The sequence below is a fragment of the Callorhinus ursinus genome, unplaced genomic scaffold (genome assembly GCF_003265705.2).
Source record: "Callorhinus ursinus isolate GAN/ISIS: 27379988/994484 unplaced genomic scaffold, GSC_fseal_2.0 scaffold32, whole genome shotgun sequence".
Lineage (NCBI taxonomy): Eukaryota > Metazoa > Chordata > Mammalia > Carnivora > Otariidae > Callorhinus > Callorhinus ursinus.
In genome coordinates, this window is record NW_027397094.1 from 2,161,004 (window position 1) to 2,175,806 (window position 14,803).

A 14,803-nucleotide genomic window follows, 5' to 3' on the forward strand; every position below is an offset into this window, starting at 1 on the left:
CTGCAGTCAGAGCTGACTTGCCTTTGACGGGGTCTCAGGGCAGCTCCTAGCCCAGGGCTCACCGTCCACTGTCCCTGCCTGCTCTTGTGTTGAAGCCCACTGAGGGAGTGCCTAGAGTCCACCTACTTGCTGAATTACTTATTATTACTTTTTTGGTAATAAGCAGAAAACTGTATCTTTACTGAAGTAATGTTTCAAAAAATCTTTCAAATCAGTGACTTAGAGTCATTATACGATCATGTTGGCTGGGTTACCAAGCACTATTGGTTTATTTCAGTTATCCATGTATTCCTTCCTTCATTAAAATTTAATGTTTATTAAATGTTAGGCACTGTAATCGGGGCAAGGGCTATCCAGATGGGTAGAACACAATCTATTGTCAAATTTGCATGTGCATTTTTAAAATTATTTTTAATGTTCATTATATTTTCTTTTTTAAAGATAAATCTGTAATATGTATCAAGGTACAATTTTATACAATAATAACATAGATATTACAAGCAAGTTTTGACACCTCTATACACTCATATAATCACCATCCAAAACAAGATATAAAACATTTCCAAAAGCCCCGAGTTTTCTTAGAAGTGTCTTGTTCCTCTCAATCTCCAACCCCCAAGGGCAGGCATTAGTCTGATTTTTATCACTATAGCGTGGCTTTTCCTGTTCCTGGACTTAATATATATGAAACCATACAGAATGTACCCTTTTATATGTGCTTCCTTTGGTCGGTATAATTTTGTCTTTTATCTTCATCCCATGCTGTGATGTGTAGCAGTAGTTCATCCCTTTTACTTATTTATTTTTTTAATTTTATTTTTATTATGTTTTATTAGTCACCATACAGTACATCATTAGTTTTTGATGTAGTGTTCCATGATTCCTTGTTTGTGCATAACACCCAGTGCTCCACGCAGAACGTGCCCTCTTTAATACCCATCACCAGGCTAACCCATCCCCCCACCCCCTCCCCTCTAGAACCCTGTTTGTTTTTCAGAGTCCATCGTCTCTCATGGTGCGTCTCCCCCTCCGACTTACTCCCCTTCATTTTTCCCTTCCTTCTCCTAATGTCCTCCATGCAATTCCTTATGCTCCACAAATAAGTGAAACCATATGGTAATTGACTTTCTCTGCTTGGCTTACTTCACCTCGCATGTGCATTTTAATTTGACTTCTAAGCAAAACAAGTCACAGCCTCATCAAACTTTAACCTTGGAGCCCACTTTTGAGTAGAACCTTCCTCTCAACACAAGAAAATCTTTTCTTTCATGCTGTGAGGACTCCAAACTGCTGTTTTCTCTTACTGTGAATGTTAACATATTCTAATCGATAGCTTTTATGTATTAGTACCATGCATCTGTATTAATGAAGAACACTTTTGAGTTCTAAATATAAAATAAGGCACTATTTTAGGCAAAAATAAGTGAGTAATAATAGGCTAGTTTTAAATCATGGAACTGATTTGAGACTTTAAAAGAAAATTGAAGGTTTAACGAATGGATCCTAAAATAGCAAGTCCATTAAATCAGTACTTGGTTCATACTAATGCATGGAAAGAAATATATAATAAAATGTGAACGTGTAAGGATATAAAGAGAAGTATCCTTCATCATGAGCAGTGGAAATAGAATAAGTCTCACTTCTCAACATAAAAAATGGTTATGCAAAATAGAGGCCAACTGTGCCTGGATGGATACAGTTCAGTGGGGACAAATAGGGGGCTCATTCAGGTCTCAGTCAAGGGCCAGTTTTGAAATAGAACTTTGTAACCAAGTTTGCTCTTCTGTGTGCTTTATTCATTGTTGCATTCCTAGTGCATGGAGCAGGGCCCTCACCTGTGGTAGCCAATGAATATTTGTTGAATGAAGGAAAGAAAGCATCTTATAGGCAAACTCAGATGGCAACTACAGATATAACCAAATCTGATAGTTTTCCTTTATAAAGTTATATTCTGCATCACAAACTTTATAGTTATATACATAAATAACATAACTTTAAAGGTCTCATTCAAATATTTAGTGAGAAGGCAGATGAGAACTGTTCTCTGACAGTAATTACCTGAAACAAGCTACAGCGAGGGCTGTTCTGGAAACTATCGCTGAGTAGCGCCTTAATGCAGAAAGTTACTGCTGTGAGATAGGGGCCCACAAGTGAAGTTTCCAAAGGCAGATTTTCCTTTCCACTTTGGATATTTGTAATGGGGAAAAAAAAAAAAACAGCAGCAGTAGATATTATATGAGAGTTCATGGCTAGGTTATTGCCATGTGAATCTTAAAAATGTAGAATTTCATTTTTATAACATTTCAGAATTGAAACAAGTACCTGAATATCCTACACTTTTTTATTGTTATGTAAATCACCATATATTACATCATTAGTTTTTGATGCAGTGTTCCATGATTCATTGTTTGTTCATAACACCCAGTGCTCCATGCAGAACGTGCCCTCCTCAATACCCATCACCAGGCTAACCAATCCCCCTACCCCCCTCCCCTCTAGAACCCTCAGTTTGTTTTTCAGAGTCCATCATCTCTCATGGTTCGTCTCCCCCTCTGACATACTCCCCTTTTCTTCCTCTCCTGTTATCTTCTTCTTTTCCTTTTTTCTTAAAATATGTTGCGTTATTTGTTTCAGAAGTACAGATCTGTGATTCAACAGTCTTGCACAATTCACAGCGCTCACCGTAGCACATACCCTCCCCAATGTCTATCACCCAGCCACCCCATCCCTCCCACCCCCAACCACTCCAGTAACACTCAGTTTGTTTCCTGAGATTAAGAATTCCTCATATCAGTGAGGTCATGTGATACATGTCTTTCTCTGATTGACTTATTTCACTCAGCATAACACCCTCCAGTTCCATCCACGTCGTTGCAAATGGCAAGATCTCATTCCTTTTGATGGCTGCATAATATTCCATTGTGTATATATACCACATCTTCTTTATCCATTCATCTGTCGATGGGCATCTTGGCTCTTTCCACAGTTTGGCTATTGTGGACATTGCTGCTATAAACATTGGGGTACATGTACCCCTTCGGGTCCCTACATTTGTATCTTTGTGGTAAATACCCAGTAGTGCAATTGCTGGATCGAACGGTAGCTCTAATTTCAACTGCAAAACTGTGGTTTTAAATAGAAAGAAAAGTAGCTGCTTTCCATTTTGTTTTAATAAGCCTAAAAGGCCTTGAGAATCAGGCATGGTTATTCATGGGCTCTGTCCTTGTTCCCTTCCCATGGCTATCAATCTGCAAGCTAGGAGAAATGATGTCTCATCCAAGTGATGTTTTGAGAATTGCTTCCCCCTCCCCGGCTTTAACTCCATTTCTAGTATGGGAGAAGAAAGACTTGTTATATAATTTCTGAGACCCAGTACAAAATGACAGGTTAGGACCTCTTGATCAAAAATTCTGAAGAATTTCAGGGCAGCAACAGCAGAGGATTAAACCAAGCGTGGTCCCCTTCTAAGTGCGGATCCTGGGCAACTGCACAGTTTGCCAATGAAATAAGCCTGATAATGAGACATCTGAACAGTACTGAGAAATCTAAGCCGGGATCTCAAAGTCCATTCCAAAGGAAATTGAATACAAAGCTTCCATATGTATCTCTTACAACACATTCCTCTCCAAAAGAAGTTCACCGTTCGTATCCTCACCATGCTTTTCTGAACTTAAACATCTATATGATTTCCATGCATGTCTACTACATACATTCTTCCCCCAAGAGCTCCTCTTGGCATTGCACATCCATCAGATGATCTGTACACCATCTGCTGATGAAACTCACTATTTTCAGAATATATTTTGTAGCTCCTTTTGAAGTAAGTCTCCCTTTCTGTGTTTTAGGGCCTTTTGTTTTAAACATCAAGTAAGATGTTCACTATTTACCCCTTTGGGGCTTCAAAACCTAGACTTGCCCAAACTGTCTTTCATGAGTATTTTATCAAAACCCGTGGCCCACATCAGGTAGATGCTGGGAGTTTAACACTGCAGATTGAAATGAAGTTTGAGCATAAAAATGGAGTGTTCAATGGAGTATAAAATTGCAGTGGCCTGTTTTGGAGTGTGGGTTTGCCTCGGGCTCCGTGCCACTATCAGGAGAGCTCAGACTCTGAGTTCTTCTCAGGTGCACAGGAATGGCAGACTCCTGTCTGAGAAATCTTAGAGTGAAAAGAAAGCCACAATCCAAAACCCTCAAAACATCCTAAACCTCGGATTCAAATGTATTTTTAATTTGTCTCATCCATTTATTAATAAGCATCCTTTAAAAGTTTACAAATCTATATATTCAGATGGAAACATCCAAATTAGAAATCCTCTTTGATTCGGTCTCAACTAATTATCTTACTTGTTAAGCAGCTCTTTATTTAGGGGAGGCAGTCTTGTTGTTGATATGGGCGGGAATGATCATTGTCTTAACACATGAGGCTCCTTCAAAATGTGCAAATAACCAGATCTGAAAGACAAAATGATATATTGGTTAGTGATTGATTGAAGCTTTAAATTAATAAATATATGAACTTTCCAGCCACAACTGTTTTAGGTTTTGACTCTGCTTTTGGTTTTGTTTATGCTTTTAATTTCCATCCCCACCAAGAACAATGACAAAACAGTAATCTATTCTGTTCCATTCCAGTGAAGTAGCAAAGCTGTACACAAAGATCAATAACAATGCTTGTTAAGGGCAATCTCAACAATATATTAACTGATCTACTCTTATCTATTGACTGCATTGATTCTTATTTATGATATATGTTTTTCACCATTTAAATAACACAATGGTGTTTTTAAAATTGAGTTACTGCTCTATAGGTTATATTTAGAACACGGTTACTTCCAGACAGTACCTAGTCCTAATGGCTGTAATAATGAATAGCAGTAGTAAACAAACCCAAGATGTTGGCAAAGAAGATCAGAAGTGATATATTTTGAGAAGCTGCTCTCTCTAAGAAATGGTAATTTGTCCTCTAATGAACATTTTATGAGGTGGAGTCTCATCACTTAGCCGACTTTGAGACCATGATAGCCTTCCTAATTACTCTGTTAATGTTGGCAGCGTAATGGAGATGGTGCTTGTAGGCACAGACAAAGTCAGAAGATAATTACTCTAGTTCTTGAGTAGAGTGAAAAAAAAATCATCTCAGAAATACCCTGTGACAAGCTCCACATTGTAGCACGTCTTGAAAAGTAAACTAGGATCATTAGCTGTTTTTAGCAATCTGTTATTATACTAGCTTTTTGTTTCCAACAAAGCAGGTCAAATTATCACAGTAGTGTGCAGGTTCTTAAATGCCCTCTGTGAGATATTTCAGAATGAATGGATATCCAGAAAGAAAGATACATTTACTAGAATATAAGTGTGTCTAGTATATAAAATGCCTACCTTGCCCAAACTGAAAAATGTGGGTAGTTAGAGATCCACACTTTGGAACAATTTCTCTTTTTCAAAATATAACACATCATAGGGCTATTTTTCAAAGGACTTTTTCCAGTGCAGCTAGTATCTTATACTAATAGATTATAAGCTACTTAAATTAAGACAGACTGGGTTGCAAAGGAACTTATATTGGAGTTTTTAGATTTCTTGCTCATTGATGGCCAACCTAGAATCAAGACCATGTCAAACTGGAAAATATCAAGAATATCAGGGAAAATGTAGGTAAGGGTTAGTAGGATAGATGACATGCTCTGATTCTCCAAACTGAAAAAAAAAAAGTATCTGGGTAAAATATTTTAAAAACATATTTTTAAAAACAAATCTGTGAGCTAATAAATAAAATGAAGGAATCTGCAAATCCTCCAAAGAAAGTAGAATGAGGAACACTCAGATAAGGGAGCTCTAAAGTCAGCCCTCTTCCTGAAGGATTCTTCCAAACCTTCAGATCTGGCACCCCTGCTTTGAGAGCCCTGGGGATGTTAGAAGTAAGACCTAGCTAGGCTCTTCCCAGTCTGGGCAGTTGAGAGGAGGCTCATGAATACGATTAGGGAAACAAAGAGCTATAGATATGGAAGAGTGAAAAAGAATGCGTCCCGCTCTACACAGAAATAGAGAATGCAATGCTGGTCTTCACAGTGGGGCTTGATGGAGGAAATGTAAGTTTATCCTGAAAATTCAGAATCACAAGGCAGATCATAAGCAGACTCCCAGTCATGATATTCTGTATTCTGGAAAAAAAAAATCAGGCAGGCATATAATTTCACATGTATGCTGGCTGATGAAGTCCTCATTTGTCTGATAGAAGCAAATTAAAAGTATCTATGTATGGGGAGGGGGTGGGGGGATGGGTTAGCCTGGTGATGGGTATTAAGGAGGGCATGTTCTGCGTGGAGCCCTGGGTGTTATGCACAAACAATGAATCATGGAACACTACATCAAAAACTAATGATGTAATGTATGGTGATTAACATAACAATAAAAATTATTTAAAAAACTAATGATGTAATGTATGGTGATTAACATAAGAATAAAAAATTTAAAGGAAAAAAAAGTATCTATGTATGAATTCAACTTTAGCCCAAGATTAAAATTGCCATAGAAAAACTGCAGTTGACATTCCACAATTTAGAGTGAAACCATAGAAAATTAAGAAAATAAAGCACTCTGAGTGAATAATAGATATAACAAAAAAAGACCCACAGGTTTAATACATTAGAAAATGTTGGTAGAAAACAAAGTAACAATGACATAAATATGAATGAGAAGCTAGCAAATGTTAGTAGAGAGCAAGACAGCATAATGACAAAGCAAATTAAAAAAACATTCTTAAAATTACAAAAATAATACAAACAAAAAATTCAGGGGACACATTAAGCAGCAAATTAGCTAAAAGAACAGGAGATAGAGCCAGAAACTGGTAAGAATGTGTGTTTTATTTTTAATTTGCTTTATCATTTATGGAGAATATAAAATGTCACCACATAAGAATTATGGAAGAGACCTCAAAAAGTCATGTTCAAAGAGAGTTGACTTTTTTTTTAATTTGTTTTTTTTAAGAAACAGGAAATGGGGAAGAGGCAATATAATTTTCCCTGAATTGTTGAAAGTTGAAAGATATATTTAGATCTGTCCACCAAATCATGCAGATTTATAAATTTTATGTAACAATGTTGCATTTGTCTGAATATAATAAACAACATAGCCTCAAAAATATAAAGCAAGAATTTCCAAAAGTACCAGAATTTGTGGGAGATTTTATTGCATATCCCTTTTTTAAAAGTTGAGAGATCATGTGACATTTAGGAAATTTACCCTAGTACTGCTATAGGGGGGACTCATACCTTCTCTCCCTCCCCCTTTGCCTCTCCTCCAACTCATGCTCCCTCTCTCTCTAAAATAAATAAAATCTTTAAAAAAGATAATATAGAACAGCAGAGTAACTCCCAAAATATAAATGCATAAATAATACCAATAAAAACCAAATGAGGAAATGAATATTAAAGTTATAGTAAAGATAATTATTGCAGATGTTGAAGGAGGTTTTTGCAAGTGATTAAAATTTCAGGAAAAATCTAGAAATATGAATTGTACCAAAGAGAGAAGGCACAAATAAATTATAGTAGAAATGAAAATAAGTATATAGCCAAAGATCCTAAAAAAATTAGTGATTATTATGAAAAACATTATTTCAATATATTGAAAAATATGGATTCCTAGAAAAATACAATTTGCCTAACTAAAGCAAAAGAAACCTGTATTCTTTTTTTGTTTTGTTTTTTAATTCCAGTAGAGTTAACATACAGTGTTATATTGCTTTCAGGTGTACAGTATAGTGTTTCTTCTTTAACAGCTAAGGATAGTAGTTAAGTCTTTCCTACAAGACAATGTCAGGACTAGAAACCTTTGCAGACCAATTATATATATTATATTTATATATATTAAAATCTGTCTGCAAATTCTATATTAATATAATATATATGTTTATTATACACATTTAATATATATTTATGTATCTATAAAAGGAAATAGTCCAATGATACAGCAAATAATCCTGAGAATACTAAAATAATGAATTTTTTCTGACATGCTTTATGAGGCAAACATAAACTTAATAAATTATCAAACAAATTTAGTGCAAGAAAGTAAAACTGCAGTCCTATTTGCAAAATTCCTAATGAGACTATAAACACATCGAATCCAGAAGTTTTAAAAATGCGTACTTGTATTTATTCCTAGAATGTAAAGTTGGTGTAGTTTTAGAAAATTGATTGAAGTAATACACTGCATTAAAAGGAGGGAGAGGAAAACATGATAAACGCAGTAAATTTGTAAAAGTTTTTGATTAATTTAAATACCCATTAATGATTTAAACCATATCAGCAAACTAAAAAAATTTTAAAGGTCATGTATTCCCAAACACAAAATCATTTTAATAATACCATACTTAATGGTGACATGTTGAAAACATTCCTTCACAATCCAGAATAAATCAAGGATGCCCACTCTCACTACTTCTGCTTTATGCTTTACTTGAGAATTTTACGAGTTTGTAAAAAAAAAATGTAAATTTTGTAAAGCAAGAAATTACACTTTCATTACTTGCATGTTATGCAGAAAGCCCAGAAGAATCCATAAGCAGGGGTTTAGAAATAACGTGTTTTGGTAGGTTACTGGATGCAAAATCAGTTCATAAAAACCTTGATGGTTGTTTTTTGGTTTTTGTTTTTACCAGCTACAGTTAGAATTTATACTTAAATAGGTATCACGTAACACAGCAAAAATACTATGATGTGCCTAGGAATAAACATCATTTATGAAAAATTGCAAACCTTCCTTGAACAACCAAAGACGTAAGTATTTATGCTCATACACATAATTGTGGGGTGAAATAAAGTATATGTTATAATATTAGAGATTATAAAGATTTATTATAAAGAAAGAATATATCTAAGTGAAATTATAGGTATCGATAAAAAGTTCAGTAGAAAGAATGTAATGCACAGAAAAAAACACTCATAAAAATTGATGAATAGAGCTTGGGTATAGATCAGAGGCAAGAATAGTGCTGGGATGAAAAAGAAATCGCTTTCATGTGGCCTAGCAATAGTAATGGGGGAGACAAACCTGCAGCACATCTAGGGGCGCCTGGCTGGCTCAGCGGGTAGAGCGTGGGGGCTCTTGATCTTGGGGTCATGAGTTCAAGCCCCACACTGGGTGTAGAACTTACTAAAAAAAAAAAAAAAAGCCCTGTAGCACATCTAGAGGACACTATAGAAGGATATATTAACATATTTATAACATGATATTGGGACAGATTTCTTAAAGAGAGCACAAACTATCCATGGTATAATTGACCATTGCAATAGCATTAGCTTTGAGAACTTCTAATTGTCAAGAGACACTAAAATGAAAGTGAAAACCTAAGTCCTAAGTAGGGAGAAGGTATTTGAAAGTAACATCCAGAATATATAAATGTTATGCATTAAACAATTTGATAAATACCGCTAACCAAATAAAAAAGTTGGTCAAGAAGATGTTATCAGGAACTTCTTGGAAGGACCCAGAATGCAATAGAATGGCTAAGGATTAATTTAAAGAACACCAATAATTCAATAGAAATATTCTTTAAAAAAGTGGGAGCAGAAGAAAGATTGCATATTTTTTAAGTAGGTTATAGGAACACAGGTTAGAAAGAAGCTGCCGGCACACTCTGCCTCACAGGTGAGTGAGGTTACCTGGACAAAGGCAAGGGAGGACTGAACATATTCCTGCTGGTCACGGCGTCAGTAAGATCCAGCAGTCGCAGGTGGGTGCCAGGAATCTAGGATAATGGGACCGCTGACACTTCCTACTGAACTCAATTCCCACCAGGAAGGATATTTAGACAAATTAGAGTCCAGTGTGAGAGTGAGAACATCTGTCATTTCCTCTTGAATTAAATGTATAGGGAAAGTGTCTAGAGCAGGTTTTCTTTCTACTTAGTTTTAGTGAAGGAAAGTCCACTCTTTAGGCAGAGTGTTGTCAGGTGTTCTGCCAATTTCATGCATCATGAACATCTGCAGTCTGTATTCTTGGATCCTATTAGGGTCCTTTAAATCACCATTACTGGGGAAGGGACCTATGTGAGATGTTGAGGCAAGTTGAGATTTCAGCACCTGTCGTGGTTGGTTACAAACTCAAGTTATGGCTCAGTAGACGTGCCTAGTAGATGTTCTTGGAAGTTTTCTCACAAAAAGAAATTTCTAGGTAATTCCACATAACTCGGACTGTCTATAAATGCACATACACATATTGTGTATTATGTGTGTATCGATTTATGTGAGTGTGTTACCTTTTGCAGTGAACTAATTCACTATTGAGCCTAGATTCCTATACTTCCTACATCCCCGCTTCAAAGTGTATGCGCATTTTCTAAAAATAGAATAGGTTGTATGCTTATTAGTGACATTTTCTTTTCATTCTTTCTTTTCTCCTGCATGAGAACACATGCTTCTCTTTGCAGGAGTGGGTTAACTTCTCCACATCTCTGGTAAATGATGATTGGGTGACTGGGACATAGGCAAGTTCTAATTGGGAGCCTGTATTTACATACATTTCCCTTTGCCAGGCAGCGATGATAACTTAGTGGGTATAAAGTAATTTGTCTTGTCACACACACACCTTCTTGTTCGTGGACTTCGTCATGATTCTACCAGTCACCCGGGCTCGCACCTTTATAGATGGGTTGACAAAGCATCTTTAATTACCTCCTGATTGCCTCCTATATGAAGACACTTGGCAAATCAAATGGAGCCAGTATTAATAAATGACCATTGTCTGAACACAGTCTAATTCAAAGGTTGTTATTTCTTCATTTTTCCTTCTTTGCTATGGATGTAGTGTTGTGATAGAAATGGCACTTTTTTTTTTGAATGATGTAGCCCAGGTTTTGAATCTTTGATCCACCACTTACCAGCTATGTAAACAAAAATCAATTTATTGTTTCATTTTAGCATAATTTTCTTAATTGAAAAAATGAGTGTTAAATACTACTGAACCCTAGATAGAAAAGAACTTATATAATGTGCTATGTGCAAAATATCTGAACATTATTTTACAGTTTTCCACTGAACATCAGAAACAGTATCACCAGGCACTGTGCAGTGTTCTGCTTAGGACTTTAAATATGAACAACAAGATTTCGGGATGCCTGAGTGGCAGCAGCGGTTCGCTCAGGTCGTGATCCCAGGGTCCTGGGATCCAGGGGAGTCTGCTTCTCCCTCTGCCGCTCCCCCTGCTTGTGCTCTCTCTCTCTCTCTCTCTCTCTCTCTCTCTCTGACAAATAAATCAATAAAATCTTAAAACAAACAAAAAAAACCCAAGATTTCTCTCCAGTGTTCACGGCTACATAATCTAATAGGAGAGACAGAACTACAGCAGACGGTTTTAATAGAGTTTTGTTAAGTACTGTGATAAAGACATGTTTGGAGTATCTTGGGAGTATCTAAGGGAATTAAATCTTGCCGAGTCTGTTGTGTCAGCAACTGTGATGAGGGGGGAATGGCCAGCAGGACCGTCCATTCAAGGCCAGAGGTGGGGGAGTATAAAAATTACTTTTTCTTAATGCTGTTGTCCACCCAACCTCATCCTGCCTTGTGATGTTGAGTATGAATTCTTGTCTGAAACACACAGGGAAAAAATTCTTGTTTGAAAACATGAAAGGCAGCATAAGAATTTTTAAGATGTCTGTTTCAAGTTAACCACATTCAAAGAAAATGATCTCTGAGGGGTTTTGTTTTCGCCCGTTGTTGTCCTCTTGGCTGACAGATTGAAAGATTACAAAACAAAACCAAACCACTTAGTATATGTGCTGCCGAAGTGAGCACCAAAACAAAACCATTTAATTGGTCCTCTTAACTGACATGAGCTTTGGGATACTTGTTCATGTCTCTTACATGTTACTTTTGTGGAAGGAATGATACAGAGGAAGCACAGAGGCGTATTCATTTCCTCAAATTCATAGCTGATGCCTGTTCTCTGTTCTCAGATAGTGGATATCGTTACCCCCTAATAGGATGAGATGCAGTCCTGATAATGCAACTGCCTCCAAGATTTCATGAGTTACATAAAGTGGAATCGATTCTGCATACCACACCTGTCAAAACCACTCTTGTGGAAATAATGGGTTTTCATTGGTGTTTCTTTTAGAAATTTTTAAAATATAAAATACTTAGTTCCTACTTGCAAACTTAGTGAACGGAAAGCTTGCATCTCTTGTGGAACAGATGTTTTGTGGGATGCAGGAGGATGGGTCTTAGGAAGTTGCATGGAGGTGAGAGAGTCTGAGCATTAGAGGAAAGTTGCATAGTTGAGGGGTTGAGTGAGGGGAGCAGAAGCACAGAGACAGGTTTCCCTCATGTGTGGGGAAGTAGGAAAATGCATGTGCCTATGAGACCAGGGGTGATCGCTGCTTCGACCTGCCTGATCCTGGCAGTCGACCTATTTTCTTCGTGGCTGTCCCCATATTTACTTAAAACTGCCAAGACTATAAAGTACAAACTGTGTGTATCCTCAGCCTTCCTCCTAATTAAATGTGAAAGTACCTGCCAGCAAAATGGAAAAATTATTCTGAACACCTTTATAGTGCTTCTTCTTTTCTTTGAAGAATAATTGGCATACAATAATGCATTCATTTCAGGTGTACAGCACAGTGATTTGATATTTATATACATTACAAAATGGTCACCACACTAAATCTCATTACCACCTTTCTCCATACAAAACTGTTTTATTGACTATATTTCCTATGCTGCACTTTCCATACCCATGCCTCAACCATATTACAAATGGAAATCTGTACCTCTTCATTCCCCCACCCACCTCCCCCCTGGCGACCATCAGTTTGTTCCCTGTATCTTGGAGTCTATTTCTGTTTTGTTTTATTTTGTTTGCCACGGTTATTATTTTTTAGACTTTGTTATTCCATTTCTGTTATTGTTTTTTAGATTCCACATGTAAGTGAAATCACTGTATTTGTCTTTCTCTGTCTGACTTCTTTCACTTAGCATAATATTCTCTAGCTCCATCCATGTTGCAACAAATGGCAAAATTCCATTATTCTTTATGGCTAAGTAATATTCCATTGTGTGTGTATAAATATATATAATATACAAATAAATATATAAATATATTTTATATATAAATATAAAATTTATATATAATATATAATAAAATTTATATATAAATATATAAATATTATATAAATACGTACACACACACACACTACTTCTTCCTTATCCATACATCCATTAATGAGCATTCAGTTTGCTTCTGTATCTTGGCAATTTTAAATAATGGTGCAATGAACACAGTGGTATGTATGTCTTTTTGAATTAGTGTTTTCATTTTCTTTGGATAAGTACTTAGAAGTGGAATTACTAGATATGTGTTTCCATTTTTAATGTTTTTAAAAGATTTATTTTTTAAGATTTTTTTCAAGGATTTATTTCTTTATTTGAAAGAGAGAGACATAGAGCACAAGCAGGGGGAGAGGCAGAGGGAGAAGCAGACTCCCTGTTGAGCAGGAACCTGGATGTGGGGCTCAATCCCAGGACCCTGAGATGATGACCTGAGCTGAAGGCAGGCACTTAACCTTCTGAGGCACCCAGGTGCCCCCGTTTATTTTAGAGAAAGGGCACATAAGCAGGAGAAGTGGAGGGAGAGATAGAGAGAGATTCTGAAGCCAACTCCACGGTGGAGTCTGATGCACAGCTCGATCTCATGACCCTGAGACCAAGACCTGAGCCAACAACCAAGAGTTGGATGCTTAACTAACCGCACCACCCGGGCACCCCTATATTTTTAATTTTTTGAGGAACCTCTGTATTGTTTCCCATAGTGGCTGCACCAATGAATTTAGTTATTTTGACTGGCTGGTGATACTGTTAAATATATCTATGGAAAAAAACACTTCATTCTCGGACATATTTCTCCATTCTTATTCTGTTCATTAATTTAATTATTCATCAAATAACTGAATGCTAGACACTGGTTTGAGATTTACTTGCATTATGTCATTGGAGTCTCATTTTACCTTTTCCTGTGTGTGTCGGTTGCCCTAATTCAGAGAGAGGAAACCTATCCCAAGTCCATGGGACTAAGAAGAGAGAGACTTTAATTTAGGTCTCTGATTCCAAAGTAAATAGCCTCTGGTCTCTTGCTTCCTATGTACCTGTTCCCACTTAGTCATCTGGCAAATACCGTCCGATTGGATGGAAGATTAGAGCAATAGATTAATTCATTAATAAATCTTGAGTGCTCACAACAAATGAGGACCTGTTACTCTGGTTATGGAGATGATGAAAGGGCTTTTATACAGTTTATGATAACGTTTTTGAAATGACTGCGAAGGAAGAGCTAGAATCTACGTTAGAAGAAGAGATGGAAGACTTCCCCACTTTTGGAGACTCCCAGAGTGACTCTGATACGGTAGTCCATCCTTTCTATGCCTACTGGCAGAGTTTCTGCACTCAGAAGAACTTTGCTTGGAAGGAAGAATATGATACATGACAAGCTTCAAACCGCTGGGGAAAAGAGCCATGGAAAAAGGAAAAAAGATTCGTGACAAAGCAAGGAAGGAGAAGGACGAGATTGTGTGCCAGCTGGTCGCCTTCATCCGTAAGAGAGACAGAAGAGTGCGGGCACATCGGAAGCTCGTGGAGAAGCAGAACGCCCAGAAGGCCAGGAAGGCAGAGGAGAGGAGGCGGCTGCAGAAGCTGAAGCAGGCCAAACTGGCCGAGCAGTACAAGGAACAGAGCTGGGTGACCGTGGCCGACCTGAGAAGGAGCTCAAGGAGGTGGAGGTGCGCCACGAGAAGGAGTTTGGAGAT

The 14,803-nt window shown here is 37.1% G+C and overlaps 1 protein-coding gene and 1 pseudogene across 1 annotated transcript in view; both read left to right on the forward strand.

Annotated features, from left to right (window-relative positions):
• The window catches only part of PCDH15 (protocadherin related 15), a 1,645,434-nt gene that overhangs the window by 333,813 nt on the left and 1,296,818 nt on the right, over positions 1-14,803 (forward strand). The window lies entirely within an intron of this gene.
• Positions 14,243-14,803, forward strand: part of LOC112807986 (dnaJ homolog subfamily C member 21 pseudogene) — a 1,347-nt pseudogene continuing 786 nt past the window's right edge.